Source organism: Castor canadensis, chromosome 4 (assembly GCF_047511655.1).
Source record: "Castor canadensis chromosome 4, mCasCan1.hap1v2, whole genome shotgun sequence".
In the NCBI taxonomy this organism is placed as follows: Eukaryota; Metazoa; Chordata; class Mammalia; order Rodentia; family Castoridae; genus Castor; species Castor canadensis.
In genome coordinates, this window is record NC_133389.1 from 110866188 (window position 1) to 110886730 (window position 20543).

Consider the following 20543-nt stretch of genomic DNA (forward strand, 5'->3'; position numbering starts at 1 on the left):
TGTCTTTGAATTTTTACTAGCACATGTTAATTGTACAAAATAATAGGTTTTGTTATGACATTTTATACATGTATATAATGTATTTTGATCATATTCATCTCTACTGTTGCCCTCCCTTTTTCCTCTCCAACACTCCTCACACTGGTTCCCTTATTCTTCCCAAATAATCCCTCTTCTACCTTTTTTTTATATAATGTAGATTTTACATATCAAAGATCACATGTGATTTTTGTCTTTCTGAGTTTGACTTATTTCACTTGACATCATGATCTCCAATTACATCCATTTTCCTACAAAATCATTTCATTCTTTTCATAGTACTTCATTATGTATATATTCCACATTTTTTTATTATCCATCTGTTTATGGTCCTTAGTCTGATTCCATAAATAGTGCCTCTATAAACATAGCTATGCATGCATCTCTGTAGTTTTCTGACTTTAATTTCTTTGAGTATATACCAAAGGGTGTTATAGCTGGATCATTTGGTAGGTCTATCTTTAGTTCTGAGGAATCTGCACATGGATTTCCATAGTGGGTAGACTAATTTACATTCCCATTAACAGGGTATTAGGGTCTCATTTTCCTGCATCCTCACCAGCATTTGTCATTTTTTATTTCCTTGATAGCCATTTTAATTGGGGTGAGATGGAATTTTGTTAAAGTTTTGGTTTGAATTTCCTTGATAACTGAAGGAGCACTATGGAAGGTAATATGATTAAAGTGCATTACATACAATACATATTGAAACCCACCAAAACTGTTAAGAGAGAGGAGGAGAGAGGAAGCCATAGGAAAAAAAACAGAGTGGATAAATTTGATCAAGGTATGTCATATGCATATATGAAAATATCACAATGAAACACTTTTGTACAATTAATTTGCTAATAAAAAAGAATGTTGGGAGATCCAAGATGGTGGATAGTGGAAGGAAGCAGAAACTCAAAGGTCCACAATTTCAGAAAAAAACATCAGAATTTAGCCATCTAAATTACTGACAAACACAGGGTGCACATAAAGTTCAACAACCAGCCCTTAAAATAGCTTTTAATTGCACATATCAGCCAGGAAAGTCCAGGCACAGACTAGGACCAACACAGCCACAGGTCTGCCTCAGGAAAAGCCACCAGCTGTTTTTCCTTTTAATTTATATTTTACTTTTTTCTTTGTCTTGGAAGAAACAAAGGACTATAGAACAAACTGAACTAGATTCTGCAACATATTGGAACCATATCATCCTGAAACAGCCTACCTGCACCTCATTGGTGTGGCCCCAACTCCATCAGAGTGAATCTGTAACCCCAATAGCTTGGAGAATCTACTAGTGAGCTGAAAAGTGAGCAATTATAAAGCTCAATTGCAACTTGCCCTGCTGGTAGAAGGGACCAGATACTGCTCACAAACCAACCTCCTGTCTGTACCACTTCAGAGACTGTACCTACACCAAACGGCCCTGGTTTCAAACACCCTGAGCTGACTTTCCCCAAAGCTGTCTGATAAGGAGGGGCAAAGTCCATTGCCACACAGCCTAAGATACCAACCCTGAAGAGGGATAAAGATGCTGAGAAAGCCCCTGTCAAAAGCACCAGCAACTGGAGTTGAAGTCAAAGGAATAAGTCCACAGCTTTCAGCAAACTGAATATTTTATTTATTTTTAAAATTATTTCCTCCCTTTTTATTTAGTATTTTAAATTTTATTACTATTATTTTTTCTTAGCTTTATTCTTTTTTTCATTATTTTCTCTCTTTTTTTGTGCTACAGTACAGTGTTACCTACCTCCCAAATATCAATCTGCTTAGCCCTCTCTTGCCCCACTTTCTTTTCTCTCCCCAACTATTTTTCTGCCCTTTTCTTCCATTCTCTCCTCCTTTCTCCACCTTCCCCTCCTCATCTCCCCCTACATTTCACCCCACTGCCCCACCTCCTCCACATTCACCACTCATTGAATAGTTTACTATATTGACTCTATGCATTACCCCCATCTGTCCTATCCCTCCGCAATCCCTGACAAAACACCCTCCCCTACAACAAACACATGACACCTTAACACATAATAGGGCCCTATTGCCCTATAGCCCCCACACCTCATACTCTTTCCCCCTCTCATTCCATCTCCCCTTTCTGCCCTCCCCTCTTTTTAGTTGCCTGAGTATTTATCTCTATTCAAACAACCTTTATCCCCACCCCCAATTTCTATTGTTTATAGATAATATCACCAAGGGGTTCTCTATATGTTATGTAAAAACTGGTCTGGTTTTGAATCTGTGAATTTGTTATTGCTAAATTATAGCTCCAGGTCAGGGAACAAAAATAGAAATCAACCTAGCTAATGACTAAGCCAGTCACAGCACAGTCAAGGGAAAGATAACGGGTGATCAAAACCTCCAAGTAGTCAATCAATAACATAGAAGCAAGGCACAAAATTAAAAAATGGAAAGAATAAGAGGGCAGGGGAATACAAACCCCTCAAAAGACTAACAATAACTGAAAATGAAGGAAATGAATACCCAGTTGCTGACCCAGGACAATGATTATAAGTATGTCCAATGAGCTTAATGAGGACCTTAAAGAGATGTTCTAAAGACAATCCTAAGAGGAACTCATGGAAGAGCTTCAAGAAAAGCTTAAAGACAACATACAATGTGAGTCAACTCTCTGTGTAGCTATCCTTATCTCAACTAGCAAAAACCCTGTTCCTTCCTATTATTGTTTATACTCTCTCTTCAACAAAATTAGAGATAAGGGCAAAATAGTTTCTGCCAGGTATCGAGGGGGTGGGGAGAGAGGGAGGGGGCAGAGTGGAAGGGAGGGGGTGGGGGCATGGGGGGGAAATGACCCAAGGATTGTATGCATATCTGAATAATAAAAAAATAAATTAAAAAAAAAGAAAACATACAAAAACAACTCAAAGAATATTAAGATGACACAAACAAAAAACTTGAGAAGACACAGAAACGACTAAATGAACTCAGAGAGAACTTCAGCAAACTCCAAAATGAAACTAAGGAGATTATTTTAAAAATTTGACTGCACAAGATATGAAAGAAGAGTTAAACAAAGATATTGGAAAATCTCAGAAAAAAGAATCAAACAGGAATCCTGGTAATAAAAATTTTCTTAAATCAAATAAAAAATATACTTGAATGCCAAGCCAGCAGACTAGAACAAGTAGAAAACAGAATTTCAGAGCTCAAAGACAAAATAGATATTAAAGAAAAAAACAGAAGAATTCTTAGGCAAAAGACTCAAGAAATGAGAAAGGAATACACAAGAACTCAATAATTCCATCAAAAGACCAAATCCGTGAATCATGGGCATTGAAGAAGGAAGAGGTACAAACTAAAGGAATATGTAATATATTCAACAAAATAATAGCAGAAGATCTCCCAAATCTCAAGAAAGAGATGCCCATTCAGGTACAGGAAGCCTCCAGGACACCAAAGAGACATGACCAAAATAGATTGAATGTATCATACTTGAATTCACTCTCTTCACCATTCTCCTTTATCCTTTCTTTTGTCCCCCCTTTCTAGAATAGTTTCAACAGGTATCATTTTTCATTTACATGCATGTGTTTACAGTATTTGCACTGTATTCACCCTCACACACCCTTTTCCTACCTTCTTGCCCTCCCACTGGTACCAAATCCCCCAGGTAGGACCTGTTGGTGCAGAAGCTTTTTAATTTAATGTGATCCCACTTGTCAATTCTTGCCATTATTTCTGAGTTATTAGAGTCCTATTCAGGAAGTTATTACCTATGCCTATATCTTTAAATATTTTCCTTGTGTTTTTCTGTAGTAGTTTTAGTTTTTCAGGTATTGCATTCAGGTCTTTGATGCATTTTGAATTGAGTTTTGTACAGAAAGATAGAGAGGTAATCTAGTCTTGTACTTGCGGATAACCAGTTTTTACAGCATAGCTTGTTAAAAAGGATGCCTTTTTTTCCCAATCTAAGTTTTTTGTACTTTGGTCAAGAATCATGTGGCTGTAGATGAATGGGTTTATTTCTGGGTTCTCCAGTCTATTCAATTGGTCTATTTGTCTATTTTTATGTTAATACCAAACTGTTTTTGTTACTATGGTTCCGTAATGTAATTTGAAATGAGGTATTATGATACCTCTTGCATTACTGTTTTTGCTCTAGATTGCTTTTGGTTTTTCTGGGTCTTTTGTGATTCCAAAATTTAAAAATTGTAAAATTTAGTGTTTTTTTTTTTTATTTTCTAGTTCTGTGAAGAACATTACTGGAATTTTGAGGGGGTTGCATGAATCTATTGATTGCCCTCAGTGATGTGGCCATTTCCATAATATTAATTGTGCCAATCTTTGAGCATGGGAGATACTTTCATCTCATACAGTATTCTTCACTTTCATTTTTCAGTGTTTTATAGTTTTCATTGTAGAAGTCTTTAACTTCCTTGGTTATGTTTATTCCTAGTTTGGGGTCAATTGAGAATGGGACTGTTTTCCTGATTTCTTTTTCAGAATGGTCATTACTGGTTTATAAAAGAGGTACTGATTTTTATATCATGAGTTTGCACAGTGCTACTTTTAAGTGTTTTTTGGATCTAAGAATTTTCTAGTGGCATCTTTAGAGTCTTTTAAAAATTGGATCATACCATCTGACTTCCTCCTTTCCAATTTGTATCCTTTTTATTTCCTTCTCTTGCATTATTGCTCTGGATAGCAATTCAAGAAGTACATTGAATGAGTTTGAAGAGAGTGGATACCCTGTCTCTTTCTTAATTTTAGAGGAAATTCTTCCCATTTTTCCCAATGCATTATAATGTTGGCTATAGGTTTGTTATATATAGCCTTTATTACATTCAAGTGTGTTGTTCCATTTCTAGTTTCTTCACGAGTTTTATCATAAAGGGATGTTGTCTTTTGTCAAAAATTTTTCTTTATCTATTAAAATGATCATATGATTATTGCCCTTGATTCTATTTATGCATTTTATTCCTTTTATCAATATGTGTATGTTAAACCATCCTTGAATCCCAAAAAGAATCAAATTGATCAGGGAGTATTATTTTTTTATGTGTTGTTGAAATCAAGTGTTTATTGAGGCATATACTATCTTTTCTCATTAGGCATTCACTCTATACTTTTCTTTTTTGTTTCATCTTTATCAGGTTTTGGTATCAGTATGAGACTGACTTCATAGAATGACTTTTTATTTTATGGAATAGTTTAAGGAGCATTGGTGTTCATTCTTCAAAGATCTGGCAGAGTTCAGTAGTGAGTCATTCCAATCTTGGGGTCTTTTTTAGTTGGGAGACTCTGTATTATTGCTTTAATTTCATTGTTTTGTATTGCTCAATTTAGGTTGGTTATGTCTTCTTAATTTAGGTTGGTTATGTCTTCTTGACTTAGGTTAGGTCATATGTGTCTAGAAACTTATACAAGTCTAATGTATTAGAATATAATTTTTCAAAATATTCCCTAATGAACACCTACATTTCAATGGTATCTGCATAATGTGCCCTTTTCATCTGTAATTTTTATTAATTTTGGTCTCCTCTCTTTCAGTTAGTTTGGCTAAGTGTTTGTTAATCATGCTAATCTTTTCAAAGAAACAAGTCTTTGTTTCATGGATTCTTTGTATTGTTCTTTTAGTTTCCATTTCACTAATTTTTACCCTTGTCTTTATTATTTCATTCTACCTACTAGTTTTGAGTTTGGCTTCTTCTTGTTTTCCATGACCCTGAGGTTTATCAGCAGGTTATTTATATGAAATCTGTCTGATTTTTTAATGCATATACACATAGGTACAATATTCCCTCTTAGAACAGTGCTCATCGTATCCCAAAGGTACATTAGAATCTAACAAGAAATGTTTGAACTGTGGTGCAGTTTAACTGCAAAGTTTCTGTATTGAGTATTCCCCCCCTCTCAATGATCTATCAATTAATGAGAGTGTGTTTTTGAAATCTCATATTCTTATGTCTAGACCTTTCTGTTGTTTTATATCCAATAGTGTTTGTTTTATGTAATTGAATGTACCAATGTTCAGTGCATATATTTATAATTGTTATATCATCTTAATGGATTGTTCTGTTTATTAATATGCAGTGATCTTCTTTATCCTTTCTGACTAATTTTGTCTTGAAATATACTTTGTCAGAAGAGTATAAATACTCCCACTTGCTTTCAGATTTAATTACTTGGAATATCATTTTCCACCCTTTCACTTTCAGCCTGTGTGTATCTGTGCCAGTGCAGTAAGTTTCTTGCAGACAGCAAACAGTTGTATCTTGGTTTTAATCCACACAGCAAGCCTGTCTGTGTCCTTTAATTGAAAAGTTAAGACAATTTTAATTTAAGGTTAGTATTGAAAGTTATGTACTAAATTCTTGCTTCTTCATCTTAAAGGTTTACTGAGCTAAAAAAAAAAATGTTTCATTTTCTGCTGCTTCTCATTCTCTCCTGATTCTCATCTATTATTGTTGTGAGATTTATTCTTACCTGAGGTCTCATGTTATGTATAGCTTTCCTCCTCTCTTGTATGTAATATTTCTTTAAGTATCTTGTATATTGCTGGCTGTTGAACATGAATTGCTTTACTATGTTAATTATGGAATGTCTTTTATTCTTCAATTTTAAAAGATAGCTTTGCAAGATATAGTAATCTTCTTTGACACTTATTTTGTTTAAGGTCAAGAAGTACATCAGTTCATACTCTCTTGGCCTTTAGGATTTCTATTGAGAGGTCTGATATTATTCTGAAAGATTTGCTTTTGTAAGCAACTTGGCACTTCTGTTTTATACCTTTTAGTATGTGCTCTTTGTTGTTTATTCTTAACATTTTAATGATAATATTATGCAGAGAGATTCATCTCTGGTCGTGTTTATTTGAGGTTATAAATGCCTCCTGTATTTTGATGTCACTTTCTTTTGCTAAATTTTGGGGATTTTCTGCTATAATTTCATCAACAGGTTCTCTATGCCTTTAGTCTGTATTTCACTTCCCTGCTCTAACTTGCACATTCATAGCTTTGGTCTCTTAATTGTATCCCAGAGGTCGTGAATGTTATGGTAGTGATTCCTATTTTTTTCATTTATTTTTGAGTGTAACAGGTCCTCAAACTTGTCTTCAATCCCTCTTGTTCTCTCCTCCGCTTAGTCTAACATTTTTGTGATACATTCCATTGAGTTATTTTTAATTTATTGAGGTTTTCATTTCCAAGATTTCCACTTAGTATTTTTTATTTGTTTGTTTTTTCAGAATACCTATCTCTGGACTGAGTTTCTCATCCAAATTGTTGAATTTCTCATCCTAGTCTTGAATTGATTTCTTTACTTTATACAGCATTTATTTGAGTACTCTTTGAGGTTATTGATCATTGTTAGAATTAAGCTTTTGAATTCTTTGGTGTTTCAACTGTTTTAATGTAATAGAATTCAGTTATTGAAAAGTTGTGAACTTTTGGAGTTATGTTATCTTGCCTTTTTACAGTTTTGTTTTTCTATATAACAATTTGCACACCTGTTGGGATAGATAACCCTTTCAATTTTACATGAGGATCATCTGAGTGAACAGCCTTCTCCTGAGGATTCAATTCACGGTACCAGTCAGAGAGGAGAAAACAAACTGCCATAAAAATAGCAGCAGCACCAAAACATTCCAGATATAGAAATAGAATAAAAATCTGTTATGGTCACTATTATACCACCAATAACCGAAGAAAAGAAAGGGGCAAAAATCATGTGAAATAAACTATGAAGTGAAAATTAACAAAGGAAAAATTAATAATAAAAAAGAATGAAATAAAGGTGGTAAGAAAAGGGGGAAAGCATGAAGAGTAAAGTTAAATAAAAGAAAAGGAACCAATTGCAAAAGGTTTCTTAGTTGTTTTGTATAAGTATATGAAGTCCATCTACCATATACCATCACCTTAATCTCCATCTTTCACCCTCTCCCCTACCACTAGTACCCCCACACACACACTGTACCTGTTTTACAGACCTGGCTCTCATTATTAATATTTAAGTTGATGTTCAAAGGGGTATCTCAATGTATGCCTACTGTGGGTGTGCTTTACTTTTGTCCATTCAACCCCTTCCATTAGTCTCCTTACCCCTTTACCTCCCATCCCCAATCTATCAACAACTTTAAATACACATCCTTATGTCCTCTGCCTTCACATATTATGGTATGTGATATTACTGATGCTCTACCATTTTCTTTTCCTTTCCTCTTTTCTCAAGTTCCGTAGAGTAGTTCCACTATTACAAACATGTTCAACATCTGAGTTTGTAGATGATCATGTTTGTTTTTGTGTATATGTTTATCTTTGGATCTATCTTCCACATATGATAGAAAACATATGGTTTTTGTGTTTCTGATTCTGGCTTACTTCACTGAATATCATGTCCTCCAACTGCATCCATTTACCTTCAAAGCACATGTCATTATTTCTTATGGCTGAGTAATACTCCATTGTGTATATATACTACAACTTCTTGATCCATTTATCATTAGTAGGGCACATAGATTGTTTCCAAACTTTACTATTGTGAATGTTGCTTTAAGTTGGATGGGGAGAAGGTTGAGGGGGAGAGATGAAGGGGGACAATGTAAATAATACAGTATAAGTCTAATCAGAATTGTCACTATGAATCCTCCCCATATAATGAATACATCCTAATAAAAAATTTATTTAAAAAAGGAAAAAAAAGAAAAGAAGGGGAAGAGAAAAGAGAAAGAGATAAACAAAAATCTGATTACAAAATGAAGAAAAAAGATGTTAAAAATTAGTTGTAAGAAAAAGAATAAAAATAACATAAAAGATTTTAAAAATAAGATATAAATAATACTAACATCTAAAAACCTATAAAGACAAAGAATTAGAGAGGCTCATTCCTGTATCCTCTAATATTGAAATCTTCCAAGTCTAGAGCAGGGCAGTGGGTCCTAACTAGAAGCCATTGCTATTCCTTTCTGTTCCCACTATACAGGTTGGTACTATATGTGGGCTGAAGGTAGGGACAGTCAAGGGTAGGTTGTCAGCATCAGGACTGAATTCATTTTAGAAGCTTCCCTTCTTTGCATACAAGGAGCCACTCCTGGTCCCAAAGAAATGATCTATCAATGGTTTGTATAAGCTTTCACTCACTCCAGAGGCCCCCCCAGTTTGTGCATGCAGGGTAGCAAATGTCCAAACTGAGTCATGTCACCTGAGTGTGTCAAAGAGTGGGAGAAGCACACTGAAGACTGGGTTCTGCACTAGAGTAGGAGAATCAAGGAACTAGGCATTCTGTCTGCTGATCTCAGTGCTTCCAGTCCATAACCAGCAATAAGCCACTTTGTAGGACAGAGAAAACTGCAGAAATTGAGCAATTCAGCACACTTAGGCTCAGAGCTCTCAGTCCCACCAGTAGCAAACCACACATGGAAGGGAACCACTCTTGAGGTTGAGCAATTGTCAGTCATAGACTTAGGGCTTTCAGTGTCCACATTAATAAGCAGGTGAAGGTATTGTTCCTTGCCATAGAGGGTGGGGCCAGCAGCCCAGAACCCTCAGTGGGGGTCCTAGTTTAATCCTTCCTTTCTCCATGACTGCCTCTTTTAGCCAGAGTGTCTCTGAGCACCCTAACTAATGATTGCTGCTTGTTTTCATGTCTACAGAGTGCCCCCTTTCTAGACAATGCCTGGCTTTAGCAATCTTAGCTATGGGGCGGGGGGGCAAGGCAATAGATTTCTTCTCCAGTGGTAGTCTGACATGCAGGAGGTGTCACTGTCATACCACATAAGATTTAATGCTAGTGAGAACTATTAGCTTCTCTTGCAGCAATGATTGCCAGACTGTTGTCACTAGGGCTGCCTGGCTTATGTTGTGATTACAGTTTCAAGTCCTCTTCACTCCCCCAGGAGTCAGGATTGAAGTAAAAAGTGTTCCCTACTTTTCTTTGTATTGTCTGTTTCTTCATGTCTTTTAGCTGTCCAGTTATCTCTTTCTTGATTCCAGATGATTTTTCTTTCTCACTCCTCACAATGTAGGTTCTCCTTTGTTACCTTCACTCATTTCCTTCACACAGTCCCACAGAGGAAGCTTCTAATCCACTACATCACTCCAAACCCTGTCTTCACACTTTTTTAACAGTATACCTTATTGATGAAAAGTTTAAGCTCTTATTCTCAACACATTTGTTCCTTATGGATTTTTTAAATTAATATACATATTAAGTACATTTGTTAATGTACTTATATATGCATGTAAAGCAAGCAAAATTTTTAAAGTTTAAAGAACTTTTGCAAAATAAAAATGGAAATGCTAATATTTTCTTTCCAAATGAACTCATTGAAGTTTGTAATTCTCTTGCTATAGAAACCAGAAAAATATCAACTTCTGTGCTACGTGACTACATATCTAGTGTCAATATAATTCACAGAGATGTTATTCTTTGTATTTTGTAATTTTTTGCCTGAGACTAGGAAACAGAAAAATGGAATGAATATGAATCAGGAGCTCTTCCTTTTTTTCTGTGAATTTTAAATCCTTTGGGAAGATGAAATTAAGTGCTATTGAGACAGGAAAGAGAGGGAAAAGAAAAAAAATCAAGAACGACAAGGAGAGAAAACATATGTTGGTAGATTCCTAGTGTAGGAGAGTAGAAAGTTAGCTTGTCCCAAGATTGTAAAAGAACTGAGCCCCCTCCCACTCTTGCTAACTCAGACAGATGAGTTAGCAAGCTTAAGAAAAGTGGCTTGGATGGTAGAACTATTGTTTCTAAACCTGATAAGCATCTACCTAACATTGGGTAGCCTCAAACCAATGAAATTTTGCATTTCCAGGGACGACCTAGGATTGGATTTGGTATATCACCAACCCTAGAAGAGTTTGACAGTTCTGTTCACCAGTGCCACTTTATTTCCAAGACTTGGATAGAAAAAAAAGCCCTAATAATTACTGAGATGAAATTTAGTACCAGCCAGGCACAATGGAATTGCAAAATAAAAAGAAACATGAGAGTTGGAAGTAAGGTTCAAGTGATAGAGTGCCTGCTCAGCAAGCATGAGACCCTGAGTTCAAACCCCAGTACAGCCAAAACAAACAACAAAAAATGAAGACTTAAAATAATGTTCAAATCATTCTTCCATGTACTCTGACATTTGTGTCATCACTGATACAAAGAAGTCTACTACTTCTTTGCATAGGTTTTTTTGTTTTGCCATGTTTTTGATGGTACTTTTAATTCAACCATATCTTACTGTTCATATTTAGAATAGTCCATCTAATGCATAATGTTCTCATTAATAATGTTTAAGTAAGGAATTCACTTATTAGAGAGGGTTATTAATCTTCTAATCTTATAAATTAGAAGTATTTATTTGTTGTTTTTGTCTTATCTTTGATTTATTTTTAATTACACAATACTTAATTCAGTTTTTGCTTTACAACTACCAAACATCCAACAAGCAAAGGCAGTAAAACCATAAAGAGGTAGCAATATTCTTAGCAGTATTTGAGCTGTGTTAGATGAACTATCAAAAATAACTAATGGTGAAACCAACTCATGGTAACCGTAAGTGGCAGATGCTATTACACAAAGGCTAAATGCCAAGTGGTTAAAGAAATTTCTATGAAGAAAATTACTGAGAACAGAATTTTATTTCATAATCTCAAGAGCTTTATTTCCATTTAGAGAAGTTCTGATGCGCTGTCCACACTACCAAATGTTTTTGTGAAAAATAAGGCTAACTCTGTCTTTCAATTTATCATTAAACAAAACCATCTTTCTAGGTGAGATTAACACTAAAGAAATGAATTACTATTTTACTAGGAAGTGAAAGATAACTACATTGTACTTTGAAAACTTTGAAAATAAATTGATTATTGATAATTACTCTTCAGGTAAATTTTGGTTATTGACATAGGTAACTTCAATCTGATACAGTAATTAAATCTTTCAACAACTGAATGAAGTGGTTCAGGCTAGCTACTCAGGAGGCAGAGATTTCTAAAATCATGATTCAAGGTCAGTCTGGGAAAAAAGTTCTTGAGACCCCCATCCCAACCAATAAAAGCTGGACATGGTGGCACACTCCTATTAACCCAGCTATGTGGAGAACATAAATAGGAGAATACTGACCTAAGCCAGTACAAAGCAAGAATAAAACAAGATCCTATCTCAGAAACAACCAAAGCAAAAAGGGTGTGGCTTAAGCAGTAGTGCCTGCCCATCAAGTTCAAGACTCTGAGTTCAAACTCCAATACCATCAAAAGAAAAAAAAATTTGTATCTTTCAACACAACTTGAATATGAATTTACTCTTTGCATATCCAAAGTATTGCTTAATATATTGGATTGCTCCAAAGTACCAGCACAATTAAGTCTACAATATGCTTTCTTTGTTTTCCTTTCAGCGGACAATAGTGTGCTACTTTGGAACATAATAAGGAATCAGATATGTTAAATCTTTAATAAAACATAATTACTGGTTCCTATCTGCTTCCACGATCCAACAGTCATTTAATCCTGCTTAGGTATTTAATTGAAATGAAATGGCACAAACCCACACTTTGTATACATCTATTAAACTCTACTTGAGTTCTTGCATATCCAGACAGATACATCTCTGAAAGTATCAGATATGAAAAAATACATAGACATCATAGACATGGAAAAAGATAGATACTAGGTATCAGAAAAAAGTGTAGCAAGGGAAGTAATGAATTTCAGAGAATAAAAAATAGAAATGGTGATCATCTCTTCCTATTTCTATTCTTCAGGGGTTTAGTTGTACAAGATCTGTGCCATTCTTCTGCCCATTGTTTCTCCCATTTTGTTTCCCAAATCTTACACTATTAAGAAGGAAAGAATAAAAGCATGAAGAATAGTCTCTAAGAGATTTTTGCAAATATTGTTCTCATACATTGTAAGAATATTTGAATTTGTATGAAGTCATTTTTATAATAAAGGCATATTAGTTAGGAAAATTAAGTTACTCTTTGAAGAAGTTTAATAACCCATAATCCTCATCTATGTTTTAGTGGGGATTGAGTAATTTCATTTCATCTTCTAATTTGTTAGAATAGCACATAATTTCATGCCATAGGGTTTTATTGGGTTAAGTTGTCAAACACTAACCTTTAGAGGAACATTGGACTCAAGCAAAGAAAAGCATTCTATTTGTATTCCACTTGAAAATATGCTATAAGGAGCTATAACTTAAAGAATAGATTTAATTTCTTTGCCTCAGTGGAAGTATTAAAACCAGCTCCATCCTAGTTTATGTGGTAAGGGGATTATTTGCCTGTCTGGTTCCATTGTTAATAGGAACAAAGAAACCAATACTTTTCACCAAGAAAGATAACATATAAACCTCTATCAAAGATTTCAAGCATCTGAGTTTTGGAGTTTTCAGGTTCATTTTGTTTGTAGATTCCTGGGGATTAAAACCTGAATAGTCTTCAACTCAGCTTGCATAAAACTATATGGATGATATGAAGAACTAAAATGGTTCTGGATGTTAATTAAGAATCTCTCTTTTGATCAGAAAGATCATTCACTATGACCAAGTAGGCTTCATCCCAGGGATGCAGTGATGGTTCAACATACACAAACCAATAAATGTAATACAGCACATTAATAGAAAGAAAGACAAAAAACCACTTAATCATCTGAATAGATGCAGAAAAATCCTTTGATAAAATTCAATACCACTTCATGATAAAAGCTCTAAGAAAACTTGGAATTGAAGAAATGTACCAAAACATTATAAAGGCTACATAAAACAAACCTATAGGCAGCATCATACTTAATGGGGAAAAACTAAAACCACTTCCCCTAAAGTCAGGAACACAATAAGGATGCCCATTCTCCCCACTACTATTTAACATAGTCCTGGAATTCCTAGCCAGAATAATAAGGCAAGAAGAAGAAATAAAAGTAATACAAATAGGTAAAGAAATAGTCAAAGTATCTCTATTTGCAGAAGATGTGATCCTATACCTCAAAGACCCAAAAATCTCCACCCCAAAACACTTAGACACTATGAACAGCTTCAGCAATGTAGCAGGATACAAACTCAACTTACAAAAATCAGTAGTCTTTCTATAAACCAACAATGAACAAATTGAGAAAGAATATAGGAAAACAATTTGATTTAAAATATCCTCACAAAAATTAAATACCTAAGAAAAAACTTAATAAAGAATGTAAATGACCTCTATAAGGAGAACTATGAAACACCAAAGAAAGAGATCAAAGAAGACTACAGAAGATGGAAAGATCTCCCATGCTCATGGATTGGCAGAATCAATAGAGTGAAAATGGCTATACTACCAAAAACAAGCTACATGTTCAATGCAATTCCCAACAAATCCAATGACATTCATCACAGAGATTGAAAAATCTACCCTAAAGTTCATTTGAAGCACAAAAGACCATGTAAAGCCAAAGAAATACTGAGCAAAAAGAGGCAATGTTGGTGATATAACAATACCCAACTTCAAATTATTCTACAGAGCCATAGCAATAAAAACAGCATGGTACCCGCACAAAAACAGACATGAAGACCAGTGGAACAGAATAGAGGACCTGGATATGAATCCACACAGTTACACCCACATTATTTTTGACAAAGTCACCAAAAACATACAATGGAGAAAAGAAAGCTTCTTCAACAAATGCTGCTGGGAAAAGTGGTTATCTACCTGCAGAAAACTGAAACTTGATCCATACCTGTCTGAGTATCAACTCAAAGTGGATTAAGGACCTCATATGAGATCAGAAACCTTGCAGCTAGTACATAAAAAAGCAGGGAATACCCTGGAAACAATAGGTATATGCAAGGACTTCCTCAGTAGAACTCTAGCAGCCCAGCAACAAAGAGAAAGGATGATCAAATGGGACTACAATGAAATTAAAAAGCTTCTGCACAACAAAAGAAATAGTCTCTAAACTGAAGAGACCAGTCACAGAGTGGGAGAAAATATTTGTCAGCTGTACATCAGACAAGGGACTGATAACCAGAATATACAGGAAACTTAAGAAACTAAAGTCTCCTAAAATCAATGAACCAATTAAGAAATGGGCAACTGAACTAAACAGAACTTTTTCAAAAGAAGAAGTTCAAATGGCAAAAAAACATGAAAAAATGCTCACCTTCTCTCTAGCCATAAAGGAAAAGCAAATCAAAACCACACTAAGATTCCACCTCACCCCTGTTAGAATAGCCATCATCAAAAACACCACCAACAACATGTGTTGGTGAGGATGTGGGGAAAAAGGAACCCTAATCCACTGCTGGTGGGAATGCAAGCTTGTACAACCACTCTGGAAAAAAATTTGGAGACTCCTTAAAAATCTAAACATAGACCTGCCATATGATCCAGCAATCCCACTCCTGGGGATATATCCAAAGGAATGCGACACTGGTTACTCCAGAGGCACCTGCACACCATGTTTATTGCGGCATTATTCACAATAGCCAAGTTATGGAAACAACCAAGATGCCCCACTACTGATGAATGAATCAAGAAAATATGGTACTTGTACAAAATGGAATTTTACTCAGCCATGAAGAAGAATGAAATCTTATCATTTGCAGGTAAATGGATGAACTAGAGAACATCATTCTGAGTGAGGTCAGCCAAGCTCAGAAGACCAAAAATCATATATTCTCCCTCATATGTGGCCTTTAGATCTAGGGCAAATGCAGCAATGTAGTTGGACTTTGATCACATGATAAGGGGCGAGCACATTTGGTGATAAAGAAATAGGTAGAAAACTCAAAACATGAAAGTGTTTGGTGTCTCCACTCCAGAGGAACTAATGCAGAAACCTTAAAGCAACAGAGGTTATCATGAGAAGGGGATTAGTAACCAGGGTAAAGATCAGTTAGAGATGAATCAACATGGGTCATAACACATGTACACGAAAGCAGTGCTAGGAATATTTCTGTATAGCTATCCTCAACTCAACTAGCAAAAACACTTTGTCTTCCTTATTAGGCTTGTCTCTTTTCTTCAATAAAACTAGTGATAAAGGCAGAACATGATCTGCCTGGAACTGAGGGGGGAAGAGGGGAGAATTGACCCAAATAATGTATGCACATGTGAATAAAATAATAATAATAATAATAAAGCTTCTGTACAATGAAAGAAATGTCTCTAAACTGAAGAGACCACCTATAGACTGGGATAAAATATTTGCCAATATACATCAGTCAAAGGATTGATAATCAGAATACACAGGGAGCACAAAAACTAAACTCCCCAAATATTAATGAGCCAATAAAGAAGTGGGCAACTGAACTAAACGTAACTTTTTCAAAGGAAGAAGTCCAAATGGCCAAAAAACATCATGAACAAATACTCACCATCCCTGGCATTAAGAACACCAACAACAAATGTTGGTGAGGATGCAGGGAAAAAGGAACCCTTATACACTCCTATTGGGAATGTAAGCTAGTACAATCACTTTGGAAAACAATATGGAGTCTTCTTAAAAAACTGAACATAGATTTGCCATATGATCCAGGGATAACCTGAAGGAATGTGCCTCAAGTTATTATAAAGGCACCTGCACACCCATGTTTATTGAAGCACTATTTACAATAGCAAAGCTATGAATACAGCCAAGATGCCCCACAATCAAAGAATGGATTAAGAAAATGTGGTATGAATAGCCAAGGCAACACTCAGCAAAAAGAACAATGCTGGAGCTATCACAATACCCTACTTCAAACTATATTACAAAGCAATAGCAATAAAAATAGCATGGTACTGGCACAAAAACAGACATGAAAACCAGTGGAACAGAATAGAGAACCCAGATATGAAGCCACACAACTATAACCAACTTATCTTTGACAAAGGCACTAAAAATATATGATGGAGAAAAGACAGCCTGTTCAACAAAAACTACTGGGAAAACTGGTTAGCAATCTGCAAAAAAACTGAAACTAGATCCATGTTTATCACCCTATACCAATATTAACCCAAAATAGGTCAAGGACCTTAATATCAGACCCAAACTCTAAAGTTGGTACAGGAAAGAGTAAGAAGTACTTTGGAACTAATAAGTATAGGCAAAGACTTTCTCAATGGAACCCCAGCAGCTCAGCAACTAAGAGATAACATAGACAAATGGGACTTCATAAAACTAAAAAGCTTCTGCTCAACAAGAAAAATGGTCTCTAAACTGAATAGACCACCCACAGAGTGGGAGAAAATATTGACCAGCTACACATCAAAGGACTGATAACCAGAATATATAAGGAACTCAAAAAACTAAACTCCCCCAAAATTAATGAACCAATAAAGAAATGGGCAAGAGAACTAAACAGAATTTTCTCAAAAGAAGAAATTCAAATGGCCAAAAAACACATGAAAAAATGCTCACCATCTCTAGCCATTAAGGAAAAGCAAATCAAAACCACACTAAGATTCCACCTCACCTCTGTTAGAATAGCCATCATTAGAAACACCACCAACAACAGGTATTGGTGAGGATGTGGAGGAAAGGGAACCTAATACACTGCTAGTAGGAATGCAAACTAGTACAACCACTCTGGAAAAAAAATTGGAGGCTTCTTAAAAATCTAAACATAGATCTGCCATATGATCCAGCAATCCCACTCCTGGGGATATACCCAAAGGAATGTGACACAGGTTACTCCAAAGGCACTTGCACACCCATGTTTATTGCAGCACTATTCACAATAGCCAAGTTATGGAAACAGCCAAGATGCCCCATTATTGATGAATGGATTAAGAAAATGTGGTATTTATACACAATGGAATACTACTCAGCCACGAAGAAGAATGAAATCTTATCATTTACAGGTAAATGGATGGAACTGGAGAACATCATCCTGAGTGAGGTTAGCCAGGCCCACTGTTGATCAAGGGCAAACACAACAAAGAGATCGGACTTTGATCACATGATGAGGTGAGAGCACACAAGGGAGGTATGAGGATAGGCAAGAAATCCTCCCCCCAAAAAATAATAAGGTAGCACTTGATGTCCTCAATGCAAAGGAACCAATGCAGAAACTTTAAAGCAACAGAGGCCAATAGAAGAAGGGGACCAGGAACTGGAGAAAAGGTTAATTCTAGAAGAATTAATTTAGAATGTAACACACATGCACAGGAAATCAATGCGAATCAACTCCCTGTAAAGCTATCCTTATCTCAACTAGCAAAAACCTGTTATTGCTTATACTCTCTCTTCAACAAAATTAGAGATAAGGGCAAACTAGTTTCTGCCTGGAAGTGAGGGGGTGGGGGGGAGAGAGAGGGGGCGGGGGGAAAAGGAGGAGGTTGGGGGAAGGGGGGAGAAATGACCCAAACGTTGTATGCACATATGAATAAAAGAAAAAAAAAGAGGGCACAGTGCAAAGAAAGCCCACCATAAATCTTTACTTTGGTTATGTACAAAATTAAGAATAAACAAATACACTAATTAACAAACACAAAGAAAAGGCAAACTGTTTCTTCCCTTTCCTCTATCAACAAATTTTTAGGCCTTTTGATCAGAATAAATATTGGCTTCAGGAATATGAGAATATGCTTGGAATATTTACCATAGTTTTACTTTTGTGTCAGTCTTTTATGTACACTATTTTTGTTTTCTTTGAACTTGGAGAGATTTTCACCAGGGCCCATCACTGAGAGGATTAGTAATCTTTTCAGTAATAATAATAAAAAAATCTAGTACCTGTAGGAACATTAAGATCTGAAACAGAGGGTGGGGCGGGGATACAGGGAGAGATGGCCCAAACAATGTATATACATATGAATAAATGAATAAACAATAAAAATGATTGAAATAGAAAAAAAAGAAAATGTGGTATTTATACACAATGGAATTTTACTTAGCCACAAAGAAGAATGAAATTTTGTAATTCACAAGTAACTAGATGGAACTGGAGAACACCATCTTAAGCAAAGTTAGCCAGGCTCAGAAGGCCAAAAATTGTATGTTCTTTCTCATATGCAGATTATAGGCCTCAAAAAAATGCAGTAATATTATTGAACATGGGTCACACACTAAGGGGAGAATGCACACAGGAGGAATAGGGAAAGGGAAGGAAACCTAAAACTTGAATGTGGTTGATGTGCCAACTGTAGAGGAATGAATAAAGTAATCTTAAACTGGCAGAGGCCACTATGGGAAGGAGACCAGGAAGTAGTGAAGAGGTCTGGCAGAGATGAGCCAATATGGGTTGCAAGACACAAGTATGTGGAAGCAATGCTAGGAATCTCTCTGTATAGCTACCTTTTTCTCAAACTAGCAAAAAATGCTATGTCTTTCTTATTATTGCCTGTGTTTTCTCTTCAGCAAAATCAGAGAACAAGAGGGTAGAACAGGTTCTACCTAGAAGCAGGGTGGAGGAATGGGGGTGAGAAGAGTGGGGAGGTGGCCAGACAATGTATACACACGTAAGTAAATGTAAAAATGATAGGAAGGAAGGAAGGAAGGAAAAGAAAAAGAGTCTCTTTTGCAGGAACTCCAACATTGTTGGTGGGAAAGTAAACTAGTGCAGTCAATATGGGAATCAATATGGGAGTTTTTCAAAAAACTAAAAATAAAACTACCATATGATCCTGCTAAATTACACTTGGGCATACGCCTAAAGGAATGTAGGTATGCATACAAAAGCGACATCTATACACCATGCTTATTGCAGCACTATTCACAATAGCCAAGTAATGGAATCAATGTAAGTGACCATCAACAAATGAAAAATAAGCAAAATGTGGTATATTTGCACTATAGAGTATTATTTAGCCACAAGAAGAAAGAAATTATGTAATTTGAGGGAAATTTAATGAAACTGGAGATCATCATTTTAAGTGAAATAAGACAACTCAGGCAAATACCACAGTTCCCATCATATTCAGAAACTAAATCTTAAAAAAAAGAAATGAATGTAAGTAAAAAGGGGCAACATTGAGGGGAAACAATGGGAGGGGGAAAGAAAGCAAGAAGGGAGAACACAATGTAAGTACATTTTATGTATATATGAAAATTTAATAATGAAACCCATTTAAGAGTTTTGAAAGAAAGTTTTTTTAAAAAGGGAGTAGAAGAGGAAGGAGAAATAAGAATAGTAGAGGGGTGAGTATGATCAAGGCACATGATATGCATATGTGGAAATATCACAATGAAACCCCTCACTTTAATTAATATACACTGACAAAATATCAATTGTTATCCACATTCTATTTCAAGAAATAAGCTATCAGCCAACAGTGCTTACCCATTATGATTCAAACTACAATTCATCCTTCATATATTGGCTGAAACTTTAATCAGTAGTAACCATGACTCTTTAAATATATTCTACACAACAAATCATATTTTTATAAAATACAATATTTAACTCTTACTGAACATGATAAAGGAGTTTTGATGAAGATATGGGACATGCAATACTAGAGACAGCATCCTTAAAAGGATGCTTATAATGTTACTTCTTTCTTCTGTTTCTCTTCTTCCTCCTTCTTCATCCTACTCCTCTTTTGTATCCTCCTTCTCCTCTCTTCTTTTTTCTCCTTCTCCTCCTCCTCCTCTTTCTTCTTC